This window comes from Sciurus vulgaris (assembly GCF_902686455.1).
Source record: "Sciurus vulgaris genome assembly, chromosome: 11".
Taxonomy (NCBI): domain Eukaryota; kingdom Metazoa; phylum Chordata; class Mammalia; order Rodentia; family Sciuridae; genus Sciurus; species Sciurus vulgaris.
In genome coordinates, this window is record NC_136472.1 from 89,738,440 (window position 1) to 89,754,295 (window position 15,856).

The following is a 15,856-nucleotide window of genomic DNA, read 5'->3' on the forward strand; positions in this document are numbered from 1 at the left end:
GTTCCCAAACAGGTACCTCCTACAGCATTGTAGGAGATAGTGTACAATCACCCAAGAGGACTGTTGGAACACCACCAATTTGGACATATGAATTTTAGTATGTTTTCAAACAACATGTTTGTCTTTACAGACTCAGTGGAGGGACAATCATTGTAAAAGACCTAGTTGACTTGCCTAATTCCCTTAGCAAATAAATCAGGTAGTTGAATATATAATTTACAAAAATGCTTTTCTGTTTTTCTAAGGTCAGCTAGGTAAAACTATTCTTTTAGTCAGTGGCAATGAAAAAATGGAAAGTACATACGTGAAATAATTATAAAGAATGTATAAAAGTACAGTTTAGCAATGAAAAACAAGAGATATAAAAGATAAATTTATAAAGAATACAAGATGTAGTTATAAAGAAAAACCTATGTGTATATATTTATATCTCTCTATATATGTGTATATTAAAGTTGTCATTATAAATAATTAGTAAAACAGTTTTCTGTTTTCTTTGGAAAACTCCATGCTGACAAATAGTTAGAGCTGAAGACGTACATAGTGCATGGGTGCAATTTCTTTTATGGTGGTTAAGTTATTAGCTTGGAAATTGATGAGCTAGTTTAAAAGCTCTTGGCCCAGACCAAAATATGCATGATGGCTGACTCCCCTGAAACTGGGCCAACAAAGGGCCTGTGGAAACAAAGGAGTCTGTAAGGACCTCCTTCAGGTGACCAGTATACCCTGCCAAGCAACAGGCTTGGTCTGAGAGAAAGGTTTTCAAGAGCAATTGCAGGATTGAGGCACTGATCTGCCACCTGCCAAGTCAGCTACCACACTCTGCAGTTCTCCTTTGGACTGCCTCACCTGTGCTTGGCACTGCACTGTGTTTGCCAGGTGTTTGGCAGGGAAACAGGGAGTAAAGACATGAGGCACATGTGGACCTGGCTCTCCAGGCAGCTCCCAGTTTAATGGGAGAGGACCTCAAAGGCTGGGAGAAATATTTTGGGTTTCTGGCTCTTCCTGTCACTATTTGGGATTCTGGCCACATCTATGGTTGAGAGGGACAGCAATGATGACATTGATGATCAAGGGAAAGATGAGGACAACCACAGTGAGTCATTTATCATTAAGTGCTTGCTATGGATCAGGCCCTATATAAGTATGTTAAACCTATCACTACCTTTATTATTTCCATGGTTTAGTTATCACATTTTATATATTTAAAATAACACAAAGCTTGAATTAAGAACTTGCATAAATGTAAAAATGGATCCTTCCTTAGTTCATGTGAAAGAATGTAGAGCTATCTCTAAGCCTCAGTTTCCCCATCTATGAAACATAGTAATCACACTTGTCCATCACTGTAGAATTGGTATAAGACTAGAGTAGTGTCAGATGTGGTGGCACATCTGTAATCCTGGCAACTTGGGAAGCTGAGGCAGGAGGATCGTAGGTTCAAGGCCAGCCTTGGCAAGTTAGCAAGGCCCTAAGAAACTTAGTAAGACCCTGTCTCAAATAGAAAAGTAAAAAGGACCCAAGATGTGGCTCAGTGGTAAAGTACCTCTGAGTTCAATCCCCAGTACCAAGAAAAAGACTAGGTTAGTAAAACATGCATCCATTTTGAAGTTGCTCATGCCTGCTGAAAGTATCGCTGTTATCATTTATAACCCATTTTGTAAATGTTTTATAAAGGATTTATTTGTTTGAGAAGCACACTGACACTGGTATTAATTTAAGTTACCTTCAAGCAAGCATTTGTTTTCCTTTCAAGATATTCTTAATCTTGCTTCATTATCTAATCAGAGTATCTCAGAGGGGACTCTTTCTTCCAGGAACCCCCTCATTAGGAGGTAATTGCTCCTCAACACCCACAGTACCACAATGTTTTTCTTTTCTAATTGCATGTGGAAGTTACAAAGAAAACCAGAACCCTCTAAATATTTGACCAATTCTCAATTACCAATTCAGAATCTGTGCAGCTATTACTCAGGGAGGAAGGCTGTACACCACTGTTGATGCTTGATGCAGTCTGAGGATGGCTTTGCCACAGCAGGAAAATTCATCTTGGTAGGGCATTACAATTACCAGCCCTCATGTTTCTTTGGCTATTTATTTCCCTTGGTATGCATTGCAAGTCACATCATTTCCTTCATCCTGTGAAGAGAAATTATAGCCTGCTTCTGGGCTGGTGTAACCCATCAAGTACAGAAGTAGCCACTGTGCATACTCACCCAGCATCACTTGTGAACAACCTCCACCTGGGTCAGGAGAAAAAAAAAGATGAGACAGGATGGTGACAAAGATGCCTGCCAGGCAATGCTGCCTGACATGAGCTCGGGGTTAAAGGCTGTAGTGAGCCCTGCAGCCTTGCAAAACATTTGTTCCTTCTTCTTAGTTGAAATGGCAGATTTAGGTAAAGTGAATAAATACTTCTGTGAATGAAATGAGGCACTGTTAATCATGTAAGAACACTAGGGGCAGTTTAGACTGACCCGTATAAACTGGTACATTGGTCTTCTGATGTTTGAGGAAAAGTCACTGCTAAAAGCTATAATGGACTGAATTTGTGTGCCTCCCCCACATTCATATATCAAAGGCCTAATCCTGGTGTGATGATCTTTGAAAGTAAAGCTTTTGGAAGGTAATTAGGTTATGAGAATGGAGCTCTCACAAAAGGGATTAGTGCCCTTGTAAGAGGGGACCAGGGATGAGCTATGTGAGGTTACAGCAAAAAGATGCCCATTTGGAGTCCAAAAAGAGGGCCTTCACCAGACACCAGATCTTCCTTGGTCTTGAAATCCCCAGTCTTCAGAATGATGAGCAATAAGTTTCTGTTGTTTAAACCCCAAGTCTACAGTATTTTTTTAATTGAAATCCCAACTAGCCAATATGCAAGGAAAAGCCACAAGAAAATTTTGAGGTGACAGACTGGCAGAACTAAACACAATCTTGTTAGCTTGTGTCTACATGAAGTTAGGTGTTAGCAAGAAAAAGGGAATAATTCAATCAATTATTAGTTTCAACTAAAATACTTCTGCAGTTGCCTCACCTTGTCCCTCCACCTTCTGCAAAGGCTTACTTTAAGACTCAGTGTCCATGGAGTGTTTGTACGTTCCTGACCCAGACAGTCAATGTTAACCAAAGGTGGGGTTGGAGGTAGGAGTGGGAAGAGCAACACCACCAGTAGTATTTAGCAATGGCGTTAGAAAAGGCAGTAGCAATAGCGATATTGTGCCGTGGGAAAAGAGACATGAGGGAAGACCTCTCCAAAGGACCACAGCTGGTCAATATGAACAACCCAGTCATTTGAGGGAGGAGCAGGGATTCAGGAATGAAAGTAGGTTGCTATGGAGTGGAGATAGAGGTGCTGTGGGACACTTGGCATTGGGTTTGCAAATTTAACCTTTAAACGCAGCATGATAAAAGGACATAAAGAACTGAAATAGCACACGGAACTGTCACCCATTTGTATTTATCTACTCCTTTTCCTTATTGTGAAACCTGTAAAAGATGTGAGACAGCTTAGCTGTGTCATGGAAATTTAAAACTTGGCAATGACCATCAGAAAAAGCTTGTTCAGGTTTTGCAGAAGTTTATGTTCCTAGTAACAGGTGATGAGGATTATTCTAGGATAACATTTTCATTGATGAGAAAAGAACTGACATAGTATGCACTTCTTTCTTCCTTTGCTTTTAGGTTTTAAATCTCATAGCATTCTAGTATTAATTTGTGTGACTCTAAAATCTCTTATATTCTATGTTATTAGAAAATGACTTAGAAAATGACTCCCCAATCTTAGTACAGGTCATAGAAATAGGGAGCATCCCCAGGCCTTCTCTTGTTGAGTAGGAGAGAGATTAACTCAGGTGGACTTCTCTGTGTACAGCATAATATATTCCCTACCTCGCACCCCCAGAAACAGGAATCACAGGTACCAGCAGATTTTAAAAGATTTTTGAGCCTCCAGATGACAGCTTTGTGGTTTTGTGACTGTCATTTCAGTAGTCATTTTCCCTTTTTTCCAGTGGCAGTTACTGTTAATTCCCCTTTTAGAAAGGAAGCTCTCGTCCTTAGCAATGGAATTCTGATTTGGAGTTGGGTAACAATTACGTACAATTAACATCATTAACCTCCCAGGCTCTTTGTCACCAAGGGCAGATATTCAATTCCAAAATGTAGGTAAAAATTACTGGGTGGGAATCCAGCAAAGCTTGTGGAAGGTAAGCATGTGGGCTGGTGTGTGCTGCTCCACTTTTTCTCGCTCCTCTGTGTGGGTGGAAGTAGAGAAACCATCTTAAAAAAAAAAGAAAAAGAAAAGAAAAAGAAAAACTAAAATATTTTATTCTCATCCATTACATTAAATCAAATATGTCATTTCACATTGAAGCATTGATTCTAAGAATGTCATGATATAATAATGAAATGCAATCTGTAATACTGATTTAATAATAAAATGATCCTCAGAAAAGCAACAAGACAATATTCACAGATCAAAATTCTTCCCCTTTTGCAACCAGGAGGCAATTAAACTAAGAACAGCAGAGAGGAAAGGTGGAAGGACAATCTTGATGACATCCTAGAACACCTGCCCTGCTGGGAACTGCCTACATATGGATTTGGTATTACCTGTGGAAAATGACGCCTCTCCTTAAACCAGTGTTGCTTGAATTTGGTTGTTGTAATGAGAGTGGCTGACCATCCCAGTGTGCCCAGGACTGAAGCATTCTGGGCACTCAGGACTTTCAGTGCTAAGCTGATGTGACAATGATGACAGTGTTCCATACAGCTGGAACACAGAACCATAATTATTGTGATGTATGTATGTAGGTATGTATGCATCTTGCAGTGCTGGGCATTGAACACAGGGCCTTGCACAAGTGAAGCAAGCAATCTGCGGTTGAACTCCATCTCCAGTCCCAATTCAATATTGAAAACTCCTTAATTTCCATGTTTTGGGGATTTCTTTTAGGACCAATGAGTCTCCACTTAGATATCCCACAGATACTTCAAAATCAAATCCCAACACTAGACTAATTGTTCTCCATCTTACTTAGCTTTTCTTCCATTATCTTCTCTTCTTTCTCTTGGTTTTGACATCATCCTTCGTGTCAGGATAAGAAACCTCATCCTCTCCTCTTATGATCTTTCCCCTCACCTCCACTACTTTCCCCAGACTCCCCCATGTATGTACTCACAGAATCCTTTAAGTTCTTGACTGTATTTTTTTTTCTCCATCTTCCCTGCCACTTCACTCTCTCAATTGGCTTTTGTATCTCACTAGGCTATTCAGTGATCACCAGCTGGTCTTTCTGCTTCCAGACTATCACCTAAATTCATCCTCCAGGTATTGCCAAAGAATTTGCTTTCTGAAAAACCAAAATGATTATATCCTGCTCAAGAATATTTTTTCAAACATTTATTGAAATGAAATTCATGTAATGAAAACTCATTTTAAAGGGAAATGTCTTGTGGTATTTAGTACATTCATAATGTGGTACAGCCACTGCCTCTATTTCCAAAGCATTACAATTGCTCCAAAATGAAACCTGTGTCCACTAAGCAGCATCCCCCAGTCATGCCTACCCAGGCCCCTGGCAATCAGCAGTGTGTGTTCTGTCTTTATGAATTTCCATACTCTGGGCATTTCATACATATGCAATATATGACTTTTGTGTCTGACATTTTTAACTCAGAATAATGATTTCCAGGTCATCCTTGTAAGATGTGTCAGTACTTCATTTTTTTGTGTGACCACATAATATTCCATTGCATGCATGTACACAATCTGTTCAACAATTCACCCATCAACCGTCATCTACACCTTTTGGCTACATGTTGGCTATTGTGAACAATGGTGCTCTGAGCATTTATGTACTTGTGTATGTTTGATCACCTGTTTTCCAATTCTTTTGGTTATATACCTAGGGTGGAAATGCTGGTATAGTAATCCTATGCTTAAATTTTGAGGAGCCACAGAAGTTCCAAAAATATTTTGCATTTTTTAAATGTTGTTCAAGCTCATATGTTTTCATTTCTCACCATTTTCTGAATTCCTGCCATTTTCTCTCAGGCTCCCATGCCTATATTTATTTTGTTCCCTTGCATAGAATGTCCTACCCTGCCTTTGTGATGGAGCATAGATTTCTATGTTTCTGTGATACATCCACACAGTCTTTCTTGCTGGGTCATATACATCTATTCATCTTCCTTTTATAGTATCATATTTTGTGCCTGTTTTCCTCTCTGTTTTACAAAACTATCAATTTCAGGGCAGAGGTCACATATTAATTCTTGTATTCACAATGCCCACTATATATAGTGCATAGTAAGTATTCAAGAATTACTGCTAAACAAGAAAATGAAATAATATTGTAGCTGATGTGTAGCTATGATATGTAGCTGTGAGGTATAATCATAAAGTCATTTTAATTTTGCCTATTACTGTCCTATAAACCTCCCAGAAATCTCCCATCTTATACCAAATATCTTATTAAAAATAATGAGAGACAACAGTTTTATTATGAATTCTTCATCTGGCTCTTGAAATTACATACCCTTGTCCCATCATCAAAGGGGAATACAATCACCTCCTGGATGCAGTAGCAACTGGTCTTTGTTTTATGACTGCTTTCTCTAGCTTTTGTTTTTGTCTTCTAGAATTCCCAGCTAGCCCATAGTCCCTCTGTGACCCTCTGATTGCAAAGGCCATATGTTAAACTCTCCAGAGCTTCCCCTGGAAGCTACTCCCAAATTCTTCCTTACAGATAAAGGGAGGTTTCTCGTACTCTCTGCAATGCTCCCTCAAAATTTCTCACTTTCACTCTCTAGACCCTTTGTGTCTTTGCAGTTGGGAGTTGGGAATTTTACAAGGTCATGCAACAGCTTTTCAAATATTTCTTGTGAAAAATCTGTATCTTGGTAATCTACTTCAAAGTTTATGAGTTTATTTTATTATCTGGTAAATATTTATTTTGGAACTCTAATAAAAATTTCCAAGTTAATATCTTTAGACTTTCTCACCTTGCTACATTTCACTCTTTCATCATAGTTTACTTTGACAGTTTGAATGTGAGGTATCCCCCAAAAGTTCACATATGAGATAATACAAAAAGATTCAGAGGAGAAATTATTACATTATAAGAGTCTTAATCAGTGAATTGATCCTCTAATAGTGATTAACTAAATGGTAATTGAAGTGGAGGGTGTGGCTGGAGGAGGTGGGAATTGGGGCAAGGCTTTGGGGTATATATTTGTATCTGGCAAGTGGAAATCTCTCTCTCTCTCTCTGCTTCCTGATTACTATGTGAGCTGTGACACACTCTTCCTCCATGATGTTCTGCCTCACCTCAATCCCCGAGGAATGGAGATTGCAGTCTATGGATTGAGACCACTGAAACTGGGTGTCCCAAATAAACTTTTCCTCCCCAAAATTGTTCTGGTCAGATCTTTTAGTCACAGAAGCAAAGTCGACTAAAACATTAACTCTCTCTAACCCTCTCCTCCTCCTCTACCCTGCCTCCACAGTAACCATATCCTATAATGATGAGTGGTAAGCATCATCGAGAAAAATAGAAGACACAAACTTTTCCTGATGACTCTCCCATTCAATTTAACCTCAAATTTCCTGTCCAATTCTCTCCTCCTGGGCTTTCAGTTTCTTGAGATGAATGATGCCTGCCTCTGAATCACTGGAAAGTTTCCAGCTGAATCTAGGCTTTGTTCTACATGATAAAACAAGATCAGAAGTAATTCTTTGATTCCTTCAAATATAAACTTGCATGAGGACAAAGGTGAAAATTGCTAAGGGTAAAGGAACTACACATGTTCTTTTTCAGTCCTTAAGGTAATATGGAAAGACAGTAGTTGTGTCATAGGGAACAAAGTAGGGAAGAACAATTTTGCAAGCATTATTGGCCCCCAGACCCATGATGCTTAAGTGGGGAACATCCCCATTCCATCACCCTCCTGGAGACTTTTTCTAGAGTACTGACGTCTCTACTTTCTTTGCCAATTAACCACATACCATACTCAGTCATTGTTCTTAAATGGTTGCATACATTATGTTGTAGAGCTTGAAAACATAGACTTCTCTCCAAATGTTAGGTAGGGAGAAAACAGAGTTGGATAGAATTTAAAATGTAGCCTGGGATTAAGTATCTTTTATTTTAATGACTCAGAAAATCTTTCTAGGAGTTTATTTGTAAGTAAGTTTTATTGTCAGATTTCTTGTTTATGTGCATACTCTGATGATTGGTTTATCCTATTACCAATAAAAATCTCTTAGTAGTCTATTGGTGTTTATGGGGATTATTTTGCTTTTTATATGATGAATCATTATTAATGAAGCTTGAAGGGAAACGATATGACTAGCTCACTTATTTCATCATGGGTGAACCTCTGTCTATGCTAATACCTCTCTCATTATAGCCTGGATGTTGCAACAACTCCCTAAATGTCTCCATGACTTTAACTTCAATTACTGTTTTCCATACACCAACCATAATGATTTTAACAAAATGTAAAAATGATAATTTTACCCTCCTATGAAAATCATTCTTGCATCTCTTCACATGTGTGAAGTTCAAAAGCCCTTTGTGATTTTTCTTTGCTTATTCTATCTGCATCATGAGTTACTCCATCCCTGAAGCCTGGTGCTTGAGGCTGATGGCCTGTGCCTCAGTCAGAGCCAGCTCTGTTGGATCTCCTGACCAGTCTTGCCTGAGTGAGCTCAGGCTCATCAAGTAGGATCCAACTGTCCCGATCCCCTTCCATGAATTATTTCATCCCTGCTTTGGGTCTCCACTCTTATACTTCTCCTTATATATTTTAAACCAATGGTTGTTTATGTTTATGTATCTTCTAACAATTTATGTAAATGCTTTGGTGAAGGTCTGGGTCTTAATTATTTTTTTTTCTTTTCTGTGCTTAATACAGTATATACAACACATAGCAAAAATTCAATAAATATAAAATGAATGAATGAACAAGTCTTGTGGGTCATTCGATGGTTATAGGGAACAGAATATGAGGAATGAATCTTTTAAATTGTCCTCAAATTTCAGATTCACATAATATAATCTCTTTTCCTTAAGCACTTCTAAAGCTAATGTATACTGAAGGGACCAGTGTTCATGTTCAAATTCTCTTTTAAAATTGTTCAACAAACACTAACCTTGTATTCATTGGTATGCTAAAAATATACGTTAAGGTTAACTATGCTCTTAAATAGCATGAGTCACTTAATCCTGGGCTCACATAAAGCATAGAGCAGTAATATATAAACAGATCAGTGGCAGCAAAGCAAATCCAAAGACAGATCCATATTTATTGGGAATGTAGTATTTGAGAACTATGATTACAGCCAGTGTTGTGGTGCACTACTGTAGTCCCAGAGATTCAGGAAGCTAAGATAGAGAATTGCATATTCAAAGCCAGCCTCAACAACTTAGCAAGACCCTGTCTCAAAATAAAAAATAAGAAGGGCTGGAATGTAGTTCAGTGGTGAAGTACCCCTGTGTCTAAGCCAGGGATAAAGTACCCCTGCATACTGAAAAGGACGATGGGAAGGAGAGGAGGAGGAGAGGGAAGAAGAGGAAGGGAAGAGGAGGAGAAGGAGAAGGAAGAGGGGGAGAAAAAAGAGAAAGAGGGAGAGGAGAAGAAGGGGAAGAGGGAAAAGGGGATAGAGGAGGAAGAGGAGGGTGAGGGGAAGAAGGGGAAGAATCGTTATTACAAATCAGGAAAGAGTAAAGGGTTTAATAAACTATTTGGGTAACTGTCTCCTCATTTTGGAGAAAGTGAAGTAAGATCCTTTATCCACACTATGCATAAATACAAATTTTTGAACTAAACTTAAAATGAAACTGTGAGAGTACTAAAGGGAAATATCCAATATTTCTACATCCTAATGTGAAAAATGTCTAAGTGAGGATGGCATGAAATCCGGAGACCTTAAGGAGAAGACTGACAGATTCTGCCATGTGAAAATTTAATGCCATTACTTTGCAAACCATGTAGGGAATAAAGTAAAAAAAAAAAATTTTAACAGACTATGCAGGACATGGTGGCACATGACTGTAATCCCAGCTACTCAGGAAACAAAAGCAGGAGGATCATAAATTCAAGACTAACCCCAGCAACTCAGTGAGGCCTTAAGCAATTTAGCGAGACCCTGTCACATTAAAAAAAAAAAAAAAAAAACTAAAAGTAAAAACTAAAAGGACTGGAGATGTGGCTCAGTGATTAAACATCTCTGGGTTCAATCCCTGGTACCAATAAATAAATGAAATGAAATAAAATAAATAAAAATAAAATAAAAAATTATGAGAAAATATATGTGACACATGTAACAAAAAATTATCATATCTAAATTATGGTTTATGAAGATTGTATGATACAAAAATATTTGTAGAAACTCAAATAGACAATACACAGAAAAAGTAATAGAAATTACTTTTGAATACTGAAAAGTTATTCAACCAAAAAACAAAGAAATGTCATTTAATGGAATATTTTTCATTCACCAGGTTTACTAACAGAAAAGATCAGACTCTCAATGTTGACAAGGGCATGAGGATTGTCAATATTGTAGACCCTTCTTCAAAAAAATTTAATGTACATACCTAACAATTCAACTTGTGGAAATATTTGTACCATATATGTATGTATAATCTCTGGTTACTTGTAATAATAAAAAATTATATACGTGTGTGTGTGTGTGTGTGTGTGTGTGTGTGTATCAACCAAATCATAGTTAAATGAAAACTGCATAAGTACCATGAAATACTACGTTGGTCTTCAAAAGCATGATGTAAGTTTAGTTGTTAACACGGAACTGTGGCTATTAAATAGGGTTAAATGAAAACAAAAATACATTGTAAAAGCTCATGTATAGGATAACACCATTTTTTTCCCTCTAAAAATCAGATCTTTCCCATGTATACATTTATTTATTTGTAATCTCTATATACATAATGAAAAGTCTAGAGGTACCTTACTAAATTTTTACATTTGGGGAAAGGTATGGACTGTAGTCATAGCAGATAGAAGTTTTTTGCTTTATGTACTTTTTTTTTTAACATTTGAGTTTATCTTATAAATAACAAGGACAAAAATTTTTTTTAAAGTATAACACATGACTAGGACCTTTACCTACCACGTTGTCACTGAACACGAATGACTTAACCACAGCCAAAGGAAACAGACTGGGTGGGCAAGGTCTGGATGAACCCTCTGTGTCATTCCTGCCTGTGGGCAGGAAGAATTGTCGCATTAAAGAGACCAAGAAAAGGGCCCTGGAGTTCAGTATTCAGGGACAGTGGTGAGGAGCAACAGATTAAGGCAAGGAGCCAGTGTCCACAGTCCCAGAGATGTGAAGAACATCCTTACCCCCAGGGGGCTGACAAGAAAATTAGGGTGGAATGTGGTCAGTAGCAGGACTCAGAAGCCCAGCCAAAAGCCTCAACTGCAGGGGATGGCCCTCACCCCTGAGGTGGAGCAAAGATGGTAAGAGAGAAGGACAATCTCCTGAAGACACATTACCTTCAGTCAGGAAGAATGGCAGGGCCACAGTTATGGACCCATAAAGAAAAGGCAAACTCCAATTTCAGAACAGCAGAAAGATATCCGTTCATACTTAACAGGACTACTGACCACAGTGTGGAGCAGGGTTAAGTCTACACTTGAGGACAACTATTCTCAGCTGCGGGTAAAATGGCTGCTGGGAGGGAAAATGGGCAGGCATTGATGCCCTTACAGATAACTGAGAAAGCGCTACAGACTAGGGTCTCTTGGTTGGCTCTCCAAAGTTGTACAGCTCAGAATAAGTTTGGTTTAGCTCATGAATCAAAAAAGAAAAAAAAAAAAAAAAAAAAAAAAGAAAGAAAGAAAGAAAGAAATATAAGAAATCCACAACACACTCTGAAGAAATATAAGAAATAGTATTAACTCAAAGTGAAGGATTCTAGAATTTCTGATATATTTTCCTTGGGATAGACTTCTTATTTTGAGGGTCATTAAGAACTGAGAGACTAGTCATGGTTATACACACCTCCACATTAGGTCTGACTTCATCAATCTTGATAGCTCTTTCTCCTGAATTCTCCCAAAGCCAGTATCTACTTGTAGTTGATGGAGTATCAGGCAAAATGAAGAGACACAAGTGCTATCTTAGATTTATGACCTCCTTTATCACTCAAGGTAAGGGCTCCAAAATTTAGAATCCTACATTTTTATCTGATGCATGGGACTAGATTAAATGTTACACTACATGATGGATGAAGCTGGAATTAATTAGTGTCAGCACTCATATAAATTGCTTATGATAAGGAACAATGAAATCAAGGTAAGTAGATATGATACATCATCATTCCTCTTCATTTAATTCAACTGAGAGGTGGGCCAAGAGGAAGACACATTGCATATTGTGAGAAAAATGGGCAGAGTTGCAGATAAATTCACATTTGTTTCCTTTTCAGAGTAGTGAAGAGATATTCTCAGGAGCCTAAAATTTATATTCATTATCCAAACTAGTCCCATGTTTTCATTTTAAAATCTATATTTGGTTTGTTCTATTTGCCAATAATATGTCATTTTAGCAATGTGAATTTGCAAGGGAAATTTCCAAAGAAAGAAATATTTCTAGGTGTCTTAAATGGGATGCACTTCCTTGGTGGCATATATGAGAGCAGAGAAGACTCAGTAATATTTAGACAGTGCTTACATACATTCAGAAGTCAAAGCCAGACCTCACCCAGGAAGTAAAGTCATAGCTGATGATCAGTTCCACAATCCTTTTCTAGTCACCATGTCCCTATTCTCTGCAAAGAATGGAGGCTCAGCTGCAAAACACAGAATTGGTCCTGCCCTATGGAGTTCCAATTTGATACTACCACAGAATATCAGAAAAAACATGAGATTGTGAGGAATGATTAGGAAGGGAGAAATTGCTTCAAACTGTAAAAGTCTAGTTTTCTTTTTCATCAACCTCAACACAACCAAACTGGTTTTTTTTTTTTTTTTTTCTTTTTAAATTCATTAAATGAGCATATGTCTGCTAGGCCTAGTGTTGAGTGCTGAGGACACCAAATGGATAAATGAAGATTACTGCCTTGGAGAATTTACACCTAAACACATAATGTGGAAAGCATAAAGACATAGAAAGGACATTTATGGTTGAGATCTAAAAATGTCCCCCAAAGAGCTCATGTATTAGGAAAGAGAGCAGTGTTTATAGGTGAAAAGATTGGATTATGAGGATTATAACCTCATCAGTGGATTAATTTATTTGATGTATTAATAATTTGAGTCAAATACTAGGTGGGTAGCTATAGGTAGATGGGGCATGGCTAAAGGAAGTAGATAACTAAAAGCATGGCTTTGGACAATATCTGAACCTAACTGCTGCTGCTGCTGCTGCTCCTCTTCCTCCTTCTCCTCCTTCTTCCCTGCTCCCCCACCCTCTCCATCCACTTTCTAGCCACCTTGAGCTGAGGAGCTTTCCACCCAATGCCCTTCTGCCATGCTGTTCTGCCTCACCTCAGTCCCAGTGCAATGATGTCAATTGTCCATAGACTGAACCTCTGTAACTGTGAGCCCCCCCAAATAAGCTTTTCCTCCTCTAAGTTGTTCTTGTCAGTTATTTTAGTCACAGTGATAAAAAGCTGACTGACACAGACACAATACTGTGGGAGTATCTTATATGCTTGTGGTAATTCTATCTGTCTGCACAAAGACACAGTCTTAGAGTCTCAGAGTAAATAACAGGTAACCAGAGAGAGAAGAATGTGTGAGGCCGAAGGAACTAAAGAGGCAAAGGCATAGAGGCTGAAATGCATGGTCTAACTTTTCATAACTATTGGACTGTTGACAATTCAAAAATGCATATGCTATTGTGTGGGCACAAGTGTCAAAAGTAAGCCCTCTCATGTATTTCTGGTTGCAGTATAAACTGGTATGAGCCCTTATTGAGGAAAATTTGGCAAATCTCTCCTGATTAGAAATTTGCCTATATTTAATATGATAATTTCTTTTAGGAAGTTGTCTTAAAGATACACTCACCCTTGCACAAATTGTAATAGATTAATCATGACAGCATTTTTTTTTGATAGCAAAATATTGGAAAATAGTGTATGTCAAAGGAAAAGGGGAAAAAACTTCAATGCAGCATGATACCATAAAAGAATGAGAAGGTTCTTCATGTTCAAACATGAAATGATCTCCAAGATACACAAGGTGTAAAACAGCAGGTATGAAAAACTACTATTTATGTAAAGTGAACAAAATAGAATAGTATAAATATTTGGTGATTATGATGTGAACCTGACTGGGTTAAAAGATATCCAGATAGCTGATATTTCTGGGTATGTCTGTGAAGATGTTTCTGGAAGATATTAGCATGTGAGTCAGCGGACTGATAAAGAAGATCCACTTTCACCAACACAGGGGTATATTATCCAATCCACAGAGGGCTTGAATAAAACAGAAAGGTAGAGGGAGGATGAATTCACTCTCTTCTAGGATTAGGACATTCAGCTTCCCCTGTCCTTGGACATCAAAACACCAGGTTCTTATAACAGTGGCACCCATTTCTCAGTCCTTCAATCTCAGATTGAGAGTTACACAGTTGGTTTCCCTGGTTCTTAGTCCTTCCAACTCATCCTGAATCATACCACCAACTTTCCTGGTTCTCCATCTGGTATATTATGGGACTTCTTGTTCTCCATGACTGCATGAGTTAATTCCCACAGTAAATCTGCACACACACACCCCCAAGATACATCCTATCAGTTTTTTTTTTTTTTTTTTTGAGAATCCTAATACAGAAATGTATGCATGAAAGGACTCTGAAAAGACAGAAGAAACTTGTATACACAGAGGAGGGCAACTGTAAGGCAGGTACGGGTTTAGACAGGAGAATGTTCGTTTTATGCCTTTTGCATATAACCACAAGACCTGTTGAATAGAATTTGGTAACTTTTTAAACTGTATAATTTGGACAATAATCTACTATGACTACTCTTTAAATGAAAATTTCTACTAATTAAATTTAGCAAGGTCTATTTGAGCAATAATTAATGAGTCAACAACACTCAGAACCAGAATTTTAGAGAGATCTACCAGCAACATGAATAAGCAGTCTAAATAGACAAAAAGGGGAATGAATGCACAGAAACACCTTGACTGGTTACAGTCAAAGTTTACTTCATTTGAATATGGTGTGATGAAGCATTCGCTTTATGTGGACATGGTATGATCACTTAGCAGGGTGATTAGTTGAAGTTCAGCTGCTCTGATAGGCTGAGACCCAGATATTTGTACAAGAATATACTTTTAAGTTAGGTTGCAGTTTGTTATGTAGGGATTCAAAATATAAAGGCAGCTGTAGGCCAAATTTCATTTAATTTGACATTGCAATTAAGTATTTGTGGTAAGTGTGTTCAAGTGGAGTTGTTGTTCCCAAAGGGTTGGAGGCGAAGAACTTTTGTCCTACCTTAAGAAGAGAGGCACATTGGTTGATAAGGTGGTGTTCAGAGCACAGACTTTGAGGTGGAGAGATATAGCTTTAGAGTCCTGCCTCCATCCCTTGATGGCTGCCTCTGGCCTTGAGCAAACTATTAATGTACTTCAGTCCACATCTGCCTCTTAGATGAGGTAGTCTGTGGGACAATACCTGGCCCAGTTACAGTAGGCTCTCAAGTTAAATCTCTCTCCTTCTCCATTTTCTTTTCCTTCCTTCTTTCGATTTTGTCCTGAGATGCTCCGTTCTTGCATATATATGTAGGGATCAGAGAAAGAAAATACCTGTGCAAGTCATTCTCCAGTGACCTGGTTCAGCTGGGTTACAGGAAGTTCACTGAGGCAGGCTTGAAGAGGG